The sequence below is a fragment of the Arachis hypogaea genome, chromosome 1 (assembly GCF_003086295.3).
Source record: "Arachis hypogaea cultivar Tifrunner chromosome 1, arahy.Tifrunner.gnm2.J5K5, whole genome shotgun sequence".
Classification (NCBI taxonomy): domain Eukaryota; kingdom Viridiplantae; phylum Streptophyta; class Magnoliopsida; order Fabales; family Fabaceae; genus Arachis; species Arachis hypogaea.
In genome coordinates, this window is record NC_092036.1 from 109,291,321 (window position 1) to 109,306,192 (window position 14,872).

The window sequence follows — 14,872 nt, forward strand, 5'->3', positions numbered from 1 at the left end:
AGTATATGTTAGCCCATCCCTAAATTAGTAATAATAATGATGTATGAAGTATAATTGATTTAAATGAATGAAGAATTATTTGGTTGGCCTTCCAGAAGAAGCTAAATTCCCGGAACTTTTTGAAGGAGGATAATTGTCAATTTGTCATGTCCTGTGATGCATTAGTACGAAGAGTGATCAGTGATCATAATGTGTTTTATTTATTTATTTATTTTTTTGTGACATTTTCTTCGACGATACTAACGATGCTATGCTTTGTGGTTGTTCCTTTTCAAGATGTCAAAAATGGGTCTGTTTCCTTTTGGTCCATCAGGCCCACAATATATAATATCACAACCCAGTTGCTACTAAACTTCCATGATTCAAGGAAATGTCAACATCCTGACCAAAAAGAGAAAGAAGGAGATGTCAAAACAAAAAAAAAAAAACCGGAAAAAATGTCTTCCAATCAGACCCAAAAAATATTAAAAAGAAAGTTTTCAAGATGTTAAGGTAATAACGCAATTACACAAACCGAGACTTTATTGAGCTTTTTGGACTAGATCAGTATAGTAGCATTGGAGAAGGCTTGCTAGAACCTTTTCGGGAGTGATATGGATGATGGATCCTTAGCTATAAATAAGTCTTAGGCCTATTGCCCCTCGGACCTAAAGAGAAATACTACTATTGTTACCAATGAACCTTAGCTCACACGATATTTTTGCCCCCTCTCCATCTTAAAGGTTTTCGATTCAACTCCTATCAACTGCATTTGAGGAAAAAAAAATTAGTAAATACATGAGAAGTGTGTGGGTGTGTGTACTTGTACCTACGATTGGGGGTTGTCCAATCCATTTGAGGTACCTAGGATTAGAGTTGTTCAATCCAACTGACAAAAAAAAAACATTACTATTGTTGAATATTTTCTGATATTATTCAATCTTATCTATTTTATTGTCTAATGAGGTTATATAGGAAGGTGTTCACTAATGGTACTATATTTGTGCGATGCGTGATGTTCCGCATTTTTGAATGTCATGGTGGGCTCTCAACGGGTTGAAAAGTTATCCATTCAGTAAGCAAGGAGTTGACGTGTATACCCAAAAGTGAGTTGTGGCTTGGAAGTTGTAGTGGCGTGCTATGCCGAAACCGAGCGGAGTGGAGTTGGCTTGGGCCCGTAAATTTTTGGTTCCTTTTCCGCTGCGATTGGGCCATATTCCATGCTTTGGGTCAATTGAATTTTATAAAAGAGAAATATTGTGTTGCATGATTCTGAATTGGTGCTTCCCAAAAATATAATGTGAACATAGTTTTGTTGTTGGTGCTATTTAGAAAAAAAATACATAAAAATAGTTTAGTTAGTAAGTGTTTTTGTGTTGTTATTGTTTACTATCTTATAATTAGTGCTTAAATAATTAGAAATATTTAGAGTAGAGAGTGATTAGTATACAGTGAGAAGTTATTTCGTTGAGTTATTATCAAATTTTGAAAGAGAAGGGTGGTAAGTATGAGGTATATTGAATAGAGTGAGCCCATGATAAAATTAGTTAGTAAATTTATGTTAAAGCAAATTTTTTGTAATGTAATTGCATTATGATAAAATTTGTGAGTGACTTATGTATCTAATATATTTTTATGCATATTAAAAATTTGATTATAAACATGAGAGGTTAATTTTGCTGACAAAAATAATTTTTTAAGAATTGTATGGAAAAAAAAAGAATTCAAAACCCAAGTTCTAATTGCAAGTTGTGTTGATGATTAAGTTGGATGATTTTTCATGAATTTATCTCTTTGTATCCTCGTGAAAGAAAGCACCAATGTAACTACTTACTACATTTAATCTACACATTGGGACATGTTAGACGTGTTGGTTCTGCAGACAGATAAAAAAAACTTTAACGTCTGTGGGCTGTAATTTTTAAGCCAAGACCACTCTTAGAATATCAATAAACTATAGATCGGGACATTGAAATTACAACATACTTTGTAGACGTTTTACTGTACAAAGAGACACGAGAGAACTAATAAAGGTGATGATAGGAAAAAAGGCAACTAACAAACAAGAACCACATGTAAGAAACAGTAAGTAGGCAAGGGTGAGTAACAAGAGAGAGGTTTCAAGGTTTGGGATGTTATTTTAAGCGTGGAGCGGAGATGCAGTTGCAGTAGGCAGTGTTGAAAAAGATCAATCCATTTCGGGTGTGACGGTCGAGGTGGATGCACCCAGGCTGCGATAGGTGATTGCGTCGAGATAAAAAAAACCTGTTCCTGTGCCTCGTCGGTGGATTCTGAGACCGTTAAATTCGTCTTTCCCTTTCGCAGTATGTTGCGGTAGTCATTGGCGAAGTTGGCATACTTGTTTGTTAAAGTTTGGACAATATCGTAGTTGTAGTCATAGACGACGACATCTAGGGTGGCACAGAGTGCGCATAGGGTCATTCTCACTGCGTCTTCAACGCTTGTTTCCTCATTGAAGGCAATTCGGCTGAACTCGACCAAAGCATTTTGAGACGTTGGAGGGACAAGGGAGGCGAGGTGGCGGTAACATGTCCGACCGTCGCGGGAGGTCTTTGTGATAGCTCGGTACAGCGGCTCTGGAATGTCAAGCTTTCACAAACATCAGTGAGTAATTTTTGCATGCTGAAGCTGAGGAGGTGAGCGTTGGCGGGTTTTTTGGAGCAAGGTCTTCATCTAGGAAAACAATGTAGCAGTGGTTAGGACCTGGAAGGAAATAAGATGTGTTTAGAGTATGCATGTAAAGCAAGTTACGTGCAAGAGAAACTTACTACGTAGGTAGCATAGAAGGGGGAGCTGCTCTTCGTGGTGGAACCTTTCATGTAGGGCTCGTAAAGCAAGGCGCTGTTTGTCACGGTGATGATCCTGGAAAACTGGTTCCGGCCCGTAGCCGTTGTTTATGAGGTTGATACCACAATCGTAGTCCCCTTCACTGAAAAAGAGGACCCAGGCTTTGTCGTCATTTTCGAGAGTTGCAAACTTGGCCCAAGATGGACCATGAAAGTCACGGATCTGCTCTTGAACCTCCTCGAAGGAATTGTAGATCTCGGGGACCCATCCAGCGAAGACACAATAATAATCTAGCGTTGCCTGTGTAGTCTCCATTGGAATAATATTTTCTTTTTGTTTTGTGTTTGACCGCTATGGCAATGGGGTGCATTTATATACGTAAGAGTTACATGAATGTGAAGGGTGACGGGCAGTATTGGGTGGGGCATGATAAAATTTAGATTTTGAAAAGGGTTTTGATATACATGGCATTAGCAAAGAATCAGAATCTAATCTGCACTTGTTGGAAAAGCAAGCATAGTTTGACTGATAGGGTAAGTTTCAAAAAAAAAAAGAGAAAATGTATATATCTTGGAATTTGCAGACGGGACTGGTATAAGGGTTTGATTAGGCTTTGTTGTGTTTTTTTGAAAATATCATAGGATTGAGGTTTTTCATAGATTAACGACAATGTATTTACTGTTTTACAATTTATTGTGTATGTTATGAAAGACGGATAATAATTGAATGATTTAAAGATTTTTGTTTACCATTTTACTATATATTTTTTTTGTGTTAATGAAAGAATGAAAATAATTAGTCATATATATGTAATTCATTCGAAAATATTACTGTAAAAAGAAATTATAGTAATCCAATCTAAAAATAAATATAGATAAAGATTATATACGTCCACATCCTATTTTAAAAATAAATTGATAAAATATAAATTGATATGCTTTTTCTTTATCTAATTTGGTCTTTCTAATGGAATTAATAATAAGAATTATATAAAAATAATTGAGAATTATACAAAGTCGAATTAAAAAAATGACCAAAAAATTTCTAGCGAAATACATGCATAAAGATAAAATGATTAAAAAAACTATACGAGGGAGGACCACTAAAAATTGCAAAAAAAAAACTTAAATTTATGTTACTCAAAAAGACATAAATTTATGTTACGCAAAATTTTAATTTTTTTACGTTTTGACTATTTTTTTTAAAAAAAACATAAATTTGTGTATTTGAGTTTAGCACTCTTTCAATTATAGTTTATTAGTACTATTTTTATTTAATTTGGTCTTCCTAATGGAATCAAAAATTAAAATTATAAAAAGGTACATTTATATTTTTTAACTAGAAAATTAATAGATATAATTTAAACTAAATTTTAATTAAGTTTGATAATAATAAGCGTATTTGTAATAAAGTAGTCATATGATTGATTATGTTTATTCAATTTCAAAAAAGCTAACTATTAAAAAATAATTTTTTCAAATTAAACAATTAATTTTTTTCTAATAAAATAAAATTAAAGAAATTATAAAAGTGAAGCTGTAATTAGAATTCCATTTGTATTTGTTGAATGCGTTTTTTTTCCTTCATGCTTTCTTTCACTTTATAATTGAATAAAGAAAATAATTGCGTTTTTCAAAGTGTGAGAAATTAATTGCGTTTTTCAAAGTGTGAGAAATCAAAAAATAAAATTTGTTTTGTATATTAAAACATGGGTAACGAGAACAGAGAATATTTTGGCGAATATCTCGCCCCATAGTTTGTTCCAGGTGTCTAATGCATAATTTTATCTTCATTAAAATATTTCATTTGAAACCAAAATGTGTTTATCTTAAATAAATACCTGTAGTTATGACCTAATCATAATGGGGATGTCAACGGTTACCTTTGCATTATACCTGTAGTTTAAAGTAGGGGATTAGTTGCACTGACCCTTGTTAATAACCCATGAAACTAATTTTAGCAGGCTTCCTATGGATGTGGTTTCTAAAAATTAAAATGACTTTTGGAAAGGGACCCACAAACCATTGATGCAGAGATAGCACGTGGTTACTGAAGAGATATAATGGAATTGATGGTCTAATCTCTATGATAGATGATAATCATTTGCCTATGGTAGGCGATGCAGAAGACCATTGGAAGACGTTTCGAAGGTCATTCCCTCGAAGGAAGAACGATCCAAAGGTGGTTGGAACCAAACAATAAGATGATCATTGTGAAAACTGAACCTGAACCCACTCAGCGTTCAACTGCTTCCCTTCCCTTCACTACAAATAGGCCTGAAGTTATGGGCCACTTTCCCCATGGTGGGACCCTGAGTATGATTTTTATTGTTATGACTGTTTAATTCTATGAAAGGGATTCCATGTAATTTGTCTTTGCTCCCCTTTTATTTTCTACATACCTGTAGCCCAGTGAAAGATGTGAAAATTAGGCGCGAAACATGTATCGAAAAGGCTGGTAGAACAATAGCCCTGTTTCATCCTTTTATTCTATGATCATGGAATCACATTTCGTGATGTGGATAGATAGACCCACTGGATGTCGTAGGATCAATTTTCGTGATGATGATTGTGTGCACGGGTAATTGAATAGTAGCAGAAAGTATTAATGCCCATGGGTGTTCCGACGGATGAAAATGCACCGCAGGAAGAAAAAATGGAGTGGTTACCTTTTTTTTTTACCCATTTCATGACATTGATTGGTGTAAATCACATCATTTCCTTTTTACACTCAAATCCCAGTGAGCTTCATATAAATAACACTTTGTTCATCTTAGCTTACCCAAGGCAGAACCCCCATTCAGCACCGCCAAAACAGCAACAGGACAATGGAAAACTTGGATTCCTTTCTTATCGATTCTCAGGATCCCTCGAATGATCACGGGTAAGCAACATAAATGGACGTTAGGGTCTTTCTGTGTTGTTGTTGTTACCCCATTAATAGAATATGAATTTCATGTTGTCTCTTGTCCTTTTTTTGGATGGGTTGTAGGTTTGACGGGGGACTCAATGCTCTTACCAATCCTTCGCTTGACACCATTTTGGAGAACAGCATAAACCTCGAGCTGAATATTGAAATGGTAGGTGTTAAACCTGTGATATTTTTTATTCTGTTTCTATTTTTGCTAGCTTGAATGTAGTTGATGATCAGAATGTCATAACAGTAGCCATCATATTTTTTTGTGAGTTAAGATCGCTTAAATGGTTTTACGTCCTAATGAAAATGATATTCCGTGGACAGCCTCAACCAGAGCACTTGTCCCAAATTGCTCATGCCGGTGGGGACATTGTGGAAAATGATGAGAAAGGCCTAGTTACCCGACTACTGAATTTGACTGAGGTATGCATCGGCACCTTTCTTTGTAGGTTGTGTGGATTTATGTATCAAGTGTAAGGATGTTTAATGAACACCAAGTACCGGCTGTCATGCTAAGCCCATGAAGTGTTCCATTGCGTTGACTTTACTTTTGTTTGTTCGTGGACCCCTATTGAGAACCATGTTTGGCCACCTTTTTTCTTCAAAAAACCCTAGCCACAAATCTCACACTGGTTTTCTGATATGCCACTTGGTATTACATCGTATGATGAAATCAGTCGGCTTGACATCGGCGTACCTTGTAATGGTCAAAACTTGGTATTCCCTTTTCGATTGAATGATACGACGTAAGTGGCTACTATACGACGTCGTCCATATTTAATGGTTATGTGACTTATTCTACAGGGCATTGAGCATAAGGTTGCTAACGTGGACGATCGCATTGCAAAGTTGGAGACAAAATTAGAGATGTCCGAGCGCATGCTCCTATAGATCCTTGAAATGACTCAAAGACACTATGAAGACCGCCATAAGATTGTAATAGTTCCCAGGTCAAATAGGGAAATTGCTAGGGGAAAAGTTGTGGATGTCTAAAGCTATTGTGGCTATGCAAATGTGCCAGACTAAAACATACAGCCATTTGGCCATGCTGGGAAGCTTCAACAACAGGGCATCTCAGCTAGTGTCAAATTCACATCGGAAAAAGGAAAGGTCGTCCAGAAAGAATAATCACATGACAACTCCCTATTAGATATTTTTGTTCCCAATTCCTCCCTGAAGATGCTGTCGTTATCATCGAAAGGTTACATTCTAACCAGGGGAAGACCAGTGAAATCTCTATTATTGCATCTGCAGAGAAGTCATCCTCCCCGCATTGGTCTGTTAGCACTCCGAAGATATTCTCCGACAACGCTGTAGTCAAAAGACCAGTACCTGGTGATCTACAGAAAAAGGTAAAAGTTTTTAGCATGTTCCTAAAATCGTAAGTCCTACTACTCTGCCTAATATTGACCAAGGAACTTTTTGCAGGAGGAGTTAAGTCTTCTTTTATGGAGCCAGTTTGAAACAACGACACAGGTAGCTGATCTATATAGATCCACACCACCGACTCCGAAGGCGCAGAAGCTCCCGAGGCTTGAGCATGTGGAAATCACGCCAATGCATAGCAGGCCTCTTTTGAACCTTAGCCGCCTTTCGCCGACACCCCCCACAACTGGGGTCCAACGGTGCCCAACGATACGCAAAGTTGCCAGTAGCAAGAACTGCCGGTCAACCATCAATGTTGATCCAAGCCTCCCAGCTATTCCACTAGTAAGAGGCATGATAATGCTTTACCCAAGGCATAAATAGTCATTTACGTGGAACACATGTAACTACCTTCACCTCCATGGACGTTTATTTGTAGAGCTTTAACATGTACTTCTGACCGACACTTGGGATGGGATTATCCAAGGACGACCTCAAGGTGGCAGCCTATATTTTCCAACTCAAAGATGCAAATCCCATTCGGAACCTTGAGTAAGCACCGCTGACACTACCTGCATCATTAATGTGAACAATGGCACACACATTCACGTTGGTTATTCGATGGGTGGTGGAAGGAGATGCTATCACTAATGGCACACTGGTCGAGTTTGTATATAAGCTACTTCCGCTTCTCTAAGAGCCCATTTTCCTCTTCGTTGAGCCGCACCCAATGGGCCACGATGAGAACGGCCTCGCAAATCCAACAAAATTTCATGCTTATTATTACTGTTGCTGAAATTATTATTATTATTATTATTATTATTATTATTATTATTATTATTATTATTATTATTATTATTATTAAAATATAAATAAATATATTTTAAAGTATAAAATTTTTAAAATCTAAAAAATAATATCAAAATATGCCACATGAGTATACTATATTACTAAATATTGTCCATTTAATTTTAATTTTTAGATAAATAAATTTTAAATTATCAACACCAAATTTGATATATGAGTAAAAAAAGTGAATATTGCATATTTAAATTTAATTTTTAAATTAAAAAAATCAATGATAAAACTTACGATATAAGTACATATGAAAATTATTCATTCAAATTATTATTTTTATTATTATTATTGTTATTGTTGTTGATGTTGTTGGTTATATTATCAATAAATTTAATTATTATTGGCATCCCTATAATTCTTCTCAACTTTATTATTATTATTATTATTAGACTTCATTGTTTCCTTGATTTCCATAGAATCTAATAAAATATTTAGACTCTATTGTGATTATTACTATTTAGAATCTAATTATTATTATTGTTATTGTGATAATTATTATTAGAGAGTTATTTGTTAATATGTTATTGTCATTATTTTGTAAACATTATTAGAGAGCTTTTTCTTATTGTATGATTGGAATTGTATGAATCCACATGAGTTTTGTTGTTATTTGTGAATGATTAGGAATTTGCGATATAAATGACCTTGTTCGTGAAAAACTAAATATGTTGAAGAATTGTTCGCCGCTGGGTTACACATTCATTACTTAAGAGATAAGAATAACAGGATAACAAGTACAATTAACTAATAGAGTTAGCTAAAAGGCCTATTTCCTTATGTAGAACGTGTTGTAAGGCCTAGACTTAAAGAAGTCCACTAAAATCCAAACATTATTTCACATGAATTAGACATAAAAAAAAAAAAAAGTTGTCAATTCTGTTCATACACTTGCTCACCGCATTTAAAAAAGAAAAGATCCACTACCTAGACCACACATCATCTAATCCTCTAATGGAAGCCAATCCCCAACTCACCATGTGTCTCCCATTCCCATGTCCTTTGAGAGCTCAGAGAACATGAGAGAGTCTCCCCTCCCTTTTGTCATTCACCCCACGCCGGAACTGATGTGCCACAATGCAAGCCACCCCAACTCTCTTAGGAAATAGCTTTCATTTCCCAGCCTTCGGAGTGTGTTCCACCGCTCCTCCTCCCCAACACCTTGCCTCCTGTTAGGAAATAGCTTTCATTTTCCAACCTTGATTTCTCAAAATTTATGGTGTTGCTGGGTCAATTTTGTTGCTTATTGGTTTATTATCGGGTAAGAAACAAATTCGTTTGGGTTTAACTGAAATGTTAAGTTGGTGTTAAGTGGTTGCATGTGTTGAATTGGTTTTCTATGTGTCTTGAATAAAAAATGTCCAATTTTCGCTGAGCTTTCAAATTTCATGAGTGGTCGTAATTTCATGTGCTGTTTGGGTGAATTCGAAAGTTGATAGGCGGAGGAGGTGGTTATATATAAACATGGGAGTGGTTGATTTGGTTTGTTGAATTGCTTTTGAATTTCTACATTGTTTTGTAATACCAGTAGCTTCCGTTAATCTGGTTTATCTGGTTTGATGTGGTCTGCTAAATTGCTATGGAATTCTTGAATCGATTGGTAATACATGTAGCATGTGTGTTGTCATTGTGTTTGGGTATAACCAAAGTATGAAGTGGTTGATTCAACAGTAGCTTCTGTCCGTTTTTTCATTGTGCTGGTAATTTAGCATTCAGCTCATGTTTACGTAGCAGATCCTGATACTTAAATTTACGTTTCTAACATTACTAGCGTCCGTTGCAGGGAGGTGTTGTTCGAGCTAAGTGGCTTTGAGATTGTTAGGGGGGTATTCATCTCCTTGGCCCCCCATACACACCCCACCTAGATGTGAGTTTCCCTACTTGTTGCACACATCTTCGCACATACACACGTCTAACGCAGCCAAAGAACATGCAATTTTATTATGGGAAAAGTAACGAGGTTATTAATTCTGATATCTCTTCATTTTGTATAGTTCATCAATACAACGTCCATGATTGCATCATTGATAGCTGTAGGAAACAAGACCCTTAGGAGTTGGTACTTTCCATATGACTTTGCCGCTGATGTGCTTTGCGATGCTCCAATCTAAAAAATACAGCGGAAGTACGAAGGGCATTGGATGCCCAAGACCAACGACTTGGAACATGTAAGAGTGTTGTTTATTGTAATAGTCATCTCATCACCCCTTGAGAGCAGAAACATCTTCATTAGTGGCTAACTGATGCTGCCGACCTATTTCGCTGCCTTTCACACTTGATTGTTGCAGGTATTTATGCTAATTTGGGAACCTGCAGACGCCTGATACGTGATGCTGTCAGATGTTAAGGCCTAAAAAATATATGCTTTGGACGTCAGCAGGTCTCCGGAATCCATTGTGCGAAGGGAATCAAACATGAACAAAATTGTGAGATATGTTTAACCTACGCGTGTTTTAGTTGTCACAATTTTCATTTCATCCAGCAGCGTTGATGACTTAACATTTTTTTCAAGCGGCATACTTTGGAGAACATGTTCATCGACAGTAGGAACATCGTTAACTTCCGCCACACATCCCCTGGCCCATCAAATTGGGGGAACTACATCTACCCAGAGGGTCTACCAAAAGACCTGCAGAGGTTCCTCTTATTCTACTTCTTTAAAAAACTGAATATTTTTTCACCCAAATTTACATAGTTTCATCAAAATCCATGATGCTAACCAAAATTTATGTAGTGCAGAGTCTGGCCTATGGTGCTTATCATGGCTACAACACAAAGGGGGCTTCTCCACAAAAATATTCCGCCACATGGTATGTTAACCAGGATCATTTTCTACTTCCTTATTTACTTAGTCCATGTTGTAACATGATTGCCTTCGTAGTACCTTTGCCAGTACATTCTAGCCAATACTTATTTCCTGCTACTGTATTCGTAACCAACGTCTTTTATGGAATTGCTGTAGAGGAACTCTGATGACGTGCGAATGAGAGCTGCATTACACATTGTGCAGTCTGACATCAACCGACACTGTGTTTTCATTGAGAGAAAGGCAGAAATTGTTTGGCAAGGAATCACATCTTCCCATGACAAGGAGTCCGTGACCAATGAAGGCATCTGATGGATTCATGTCACCGTAAATCCTTTTGAACCAAATTGCGTGCTCTGCTTTTGTGATTCAGTGATTTGTCGTAGTGTATGGTATTGGGAGAAGTGGTTGCATTTTTTTTGGGTTACATATGTAGTAGTAATTAAGCATGCGCGCGGTGAACTCAATGCGATGCATTTTAAATTGTCATGATAACTTTAATATGCCTTTTTGGAGCAACTAAACCATGGCCACCCATGTGCCCAGTGAGTGGTCTAATTTTAGTTGCCTTAGCTAGGGAGCACAGACAACCCCTCCCCTTTGCTGAATGTTTCCATTTGATATATATAAGGCTACATCTAGTTACACCTTTTGGAGGTACAATGCTGAATATTGCTTCACTATATTACTGATCTGTGTATTCAATCTTCCTATGTAGTTCTATGCCATGAATTCATTTTTATAATAGTACTTTCAATTACTGGAAGAGGGGCTGAAACCCCCAACCCTCATCGAAATTGTTACACATCCATTGCCTAAATGTCTCTTGATAATTGCAAAGTGAATCACGTTTCCAGTAAATTCAATGTTGAACACATATAGCAAATTCAGAATAAAACATTCTTTTAAAGGTTTTGAAACTACACAGGCATATACAGTAAAGACCCTGGGAAATTGATTGTTGTGTTTTATTTACTACCCCTCTAATCGTTGGGTCAAATCCGTTTAAGAAAAATAGGTTGTCTATAAATGAAATAGAAATGTGGGACAAGTTTCAACCGTACGACATTAATCATGATGGAATTCAAGTGCTTTAGGTGCTGCAAATAATCCACATTATCAGTCCATTCCCACAGTCCCTCACTTAACTCATCATGCTACTTACAATAACTACAAACAAATTGACAAATACCAATCCCGACTCAACTAATTGCTGGCTACACAGAATATAATAGCCTAAACCCCAACCACATGCACTTGTCATGCTACACATCACGCATTGTGCAAAGGGGTTGAACTTACATGCAGAGTCTTCCTACCACTCTTACTTTGGTTGTCGTTGCCGGATACCTAACAAACACATGCAAATCAAAGACACTTTATCAGTAAATCTCAACATTAGTACATGCATGTCACACGTGTAAATATGGCTTCATATAAAGATAATATCTAAAATTCATTATGCAATGTGATATATTAGACTAAATTATTTAAAATTATACAATGTTAATATCTTCACTAACATCTTCATGTGAGTAGTCAGAAATCTATTACAATTCATTGAAACTAATAACTTTTCAGCAGGCCGCTTGGTGAATGTATCTGACATGAAAAATCTTAAGTTGACTTCAAAATTTTTCATTTCCAGACAATTTCATCTACTACAAGTCAAATTTATAATATCTTCTTTTGTTATTAAAAAAAAGGCATTTCACCTTTTAAACAAGATTTCTATATTTTGACTTGTATAGATTTCTGTGAGTACCATTCATTGGAGTCAATTTCTGAATTTTGTTTATGGTCTTAAGCTTGAAATCCAAAACATGCACTAGTTCCAGTTCAAACTAACTCTCAACTTGGATAAAGTGATACACTAAAAATTGATGTATTTGAACGATTCATTCTCTTGAGTGAATTTTTTTTTATGTAACAAAGAAGGTACAAAAGAATTTGATTATAGGACACTTTGAAAGATGAGAAAGCACACAAAATATGTTATTACCTCTATTTCAATCAAATATGATTAATCTAAAGAATACAATGCTAGAAAGAAGCATAACTCAAACTTTACGAATCATATTGATTGAATGCATACAATGCACACTATTTGGAACAAAAAGGTTTAGGCATGGAGACCCTAACCTATTTGTGCATACATACAAGCCTCTGTTAGAGAATAGGTTTATTCTAAAGGCTATCTCATAGCACCTCCTATGTGGATTTTGCAAACAATTTGCTTCCTTCATCAGTAAATCTCAACATTTGTACAAGCATGTCAAACGAGTCAGTCTCATTTAGTTATTTGACAAACCCCCTGAAAGCCAGATTTGCCAGGATAACACAAACCTTTTCAACTGATTTCCTAATTTAATCACACAATAAACTCAACTAAGTTTTTTGCAACTAATTATTAAATCAGTGGCTATACCATATTAGCACCCATGTAAATTTCCTGTTACACACCAACACATGACAACTTGATGCACAAAATTTTGTACAGTGATGAGCGGATATTTTATACGCTTTTTGGCATCATTTTCATATAGTTCTTAGTGTGTTTTGTTTAGTTTTTGTTAAGTTTTTATAGGTTTTAGTATTAAATTCATATTTTTGGATTCTACTTTAAGTTTTTGTGTTTTTGTACAATTTTAGGTAATTTGTGGCTGAAATTGAGGAGCTGAAGCAAAAGTCTGATTCAGAGACAGAGAAAGCACTGCAGATGATGTCTGAATCTGACCTTCTTGCACTTGGAAGAGCTTTTCTGGAGCTATAGAAGTCCAAATGAAGAGTTCTCAATGGATATGGAAAGCTGATTTTTAGAGCTTTCTAGAAATGTATAATAGTCTATACTTTGCTTCATATTAGAAGGTCCAAAACGGGCGTCAAATGCCAGCTTCCTGCCCCCTTTCAGGCGTCCAGCATCCAAGGAGCAGAACCCAGCGTCCAAACGCCCAGAGAGGACCCCCTAGCCAGCGTTCAATGCCCTAGGAGCCTCATAGCACGTGGATCTCATCAAAACTCAGCCCAAACACTCACCAAGTGGGCCCCAAAAGTGGATTTTAGCACTAAAAAGACTATTTTATCCTTACTAGTCATTAGTTTAGTATTTAAAGTAGAAGATCACACTTTGTTAAGGATCTTCGCCCATCATTCACATTATTTTATGTTTTATATTGTATTTTCGTTTCAGTATGAGTTTCTAAACCTCCTAGGTTGAGGGGAGGAGCCCTGCTGAGTCCTATAAATTAATAAAAGTATCACTGTTTCTCTTCGATCCGTGTTTGATTAATTCTAAGATGTATATTCGTTCTTCATCAATATGAATGTGTTGAACTGGCAGAAGGTTATCACATTCTACATGGATTCAGTGTGCATCTTTCATCGGATAATGATGAACTACCAGCTTGATTATACATCTCTTAGATGGCTAAATCACGACTTCATTGGGGACTTCTCGAGACATCAGTTCAGCCGATTTACGGAGAGATTATGATCTCTGTGGTAGAGGCTAGAACCAAAGGTGCAGCATTCTCCATTTTAAAAGATTCAACCTTGTCTGTGGCATTTTGAGTAAGATCACCAAGGAGAATGAACTGCAGAAGCTTCACCCTCAAGCAAACTGGATCCACACTAACCCTGGGGTTCAGATCCGGAGGAGTATTGATGACCTCTCAATAAAGGCGTTGATCACATACAGCCTGCCATTGAAGAAATCACTTACAAGCAAAGGAAATAGTACTACCAGATTTAATTCAGAAAGACAAAGCAACTCCAATCCTCAACTATATTCCTATTACTGATTCCATTGACAAAATACCTTATACCCTTCTCTCATATTTCTTTTAATGCAGTTAAGCCTCAATCTAACAACTTCTTGATTTCACCTAACTAAGACCTGCAAGATAACCATAGCTTGGTTCAAACCACAATCCTCATGGGATCGACCCTGACTCGCTTAAGTATTACTTGGACGACCCAGTGCACCTGCTGGTACAGTTGTATAAACGTGTGGAGATTCTTGCACCACACAGCACAAATCCCCTTCGGCAAGTGTATCGAATCGTCAAGTAATAACTCACAAGAGTGAGGTCGATCCCACAGGGATTGATGGATTAAGCAATTTTAGTGAGGTGATGTATCTAG

At 36.4% G+C, this 14,872-nt stretch overlaps 1 long non-coding RNA gene across 4 annotated transcripts; it reads left to right on the top strand.

The window, feature by feature from the left end:
* The first annotated feature begins 8,591 nt into the window (after positions 1-8,591).
* LOC112709251 (uncharacterized) lies at positions 8,592-11,412 on the top strand. 4 transcript variants are annotated; one of them, XR_003156508.3, is made up of 7 exons: positions 8,592-9,184; positions 9,707-9,790; positions 9,918-10,091; positions 10,212-10,349; positions 10,436-10,560; positions 10,663-10,733; positions 10,886-11,412. It is a non-coding gene; the product is annotated as an uncharacterized lncRNA (long non-coding RNA). The 4 variants fall into 4 exon arrangements; XR_003156509.3 differs by having other exon boundaries at positions 8,737-9,184; positions 9,707-9,883; positions 9,961-10,091; XR_011865517.1 differs by having other exon boundaries at positions 8,737-9,184; positions 9,955-10,091.
* Positions 11,413-14,872: the final 3,460 nt, after the last annotated feature.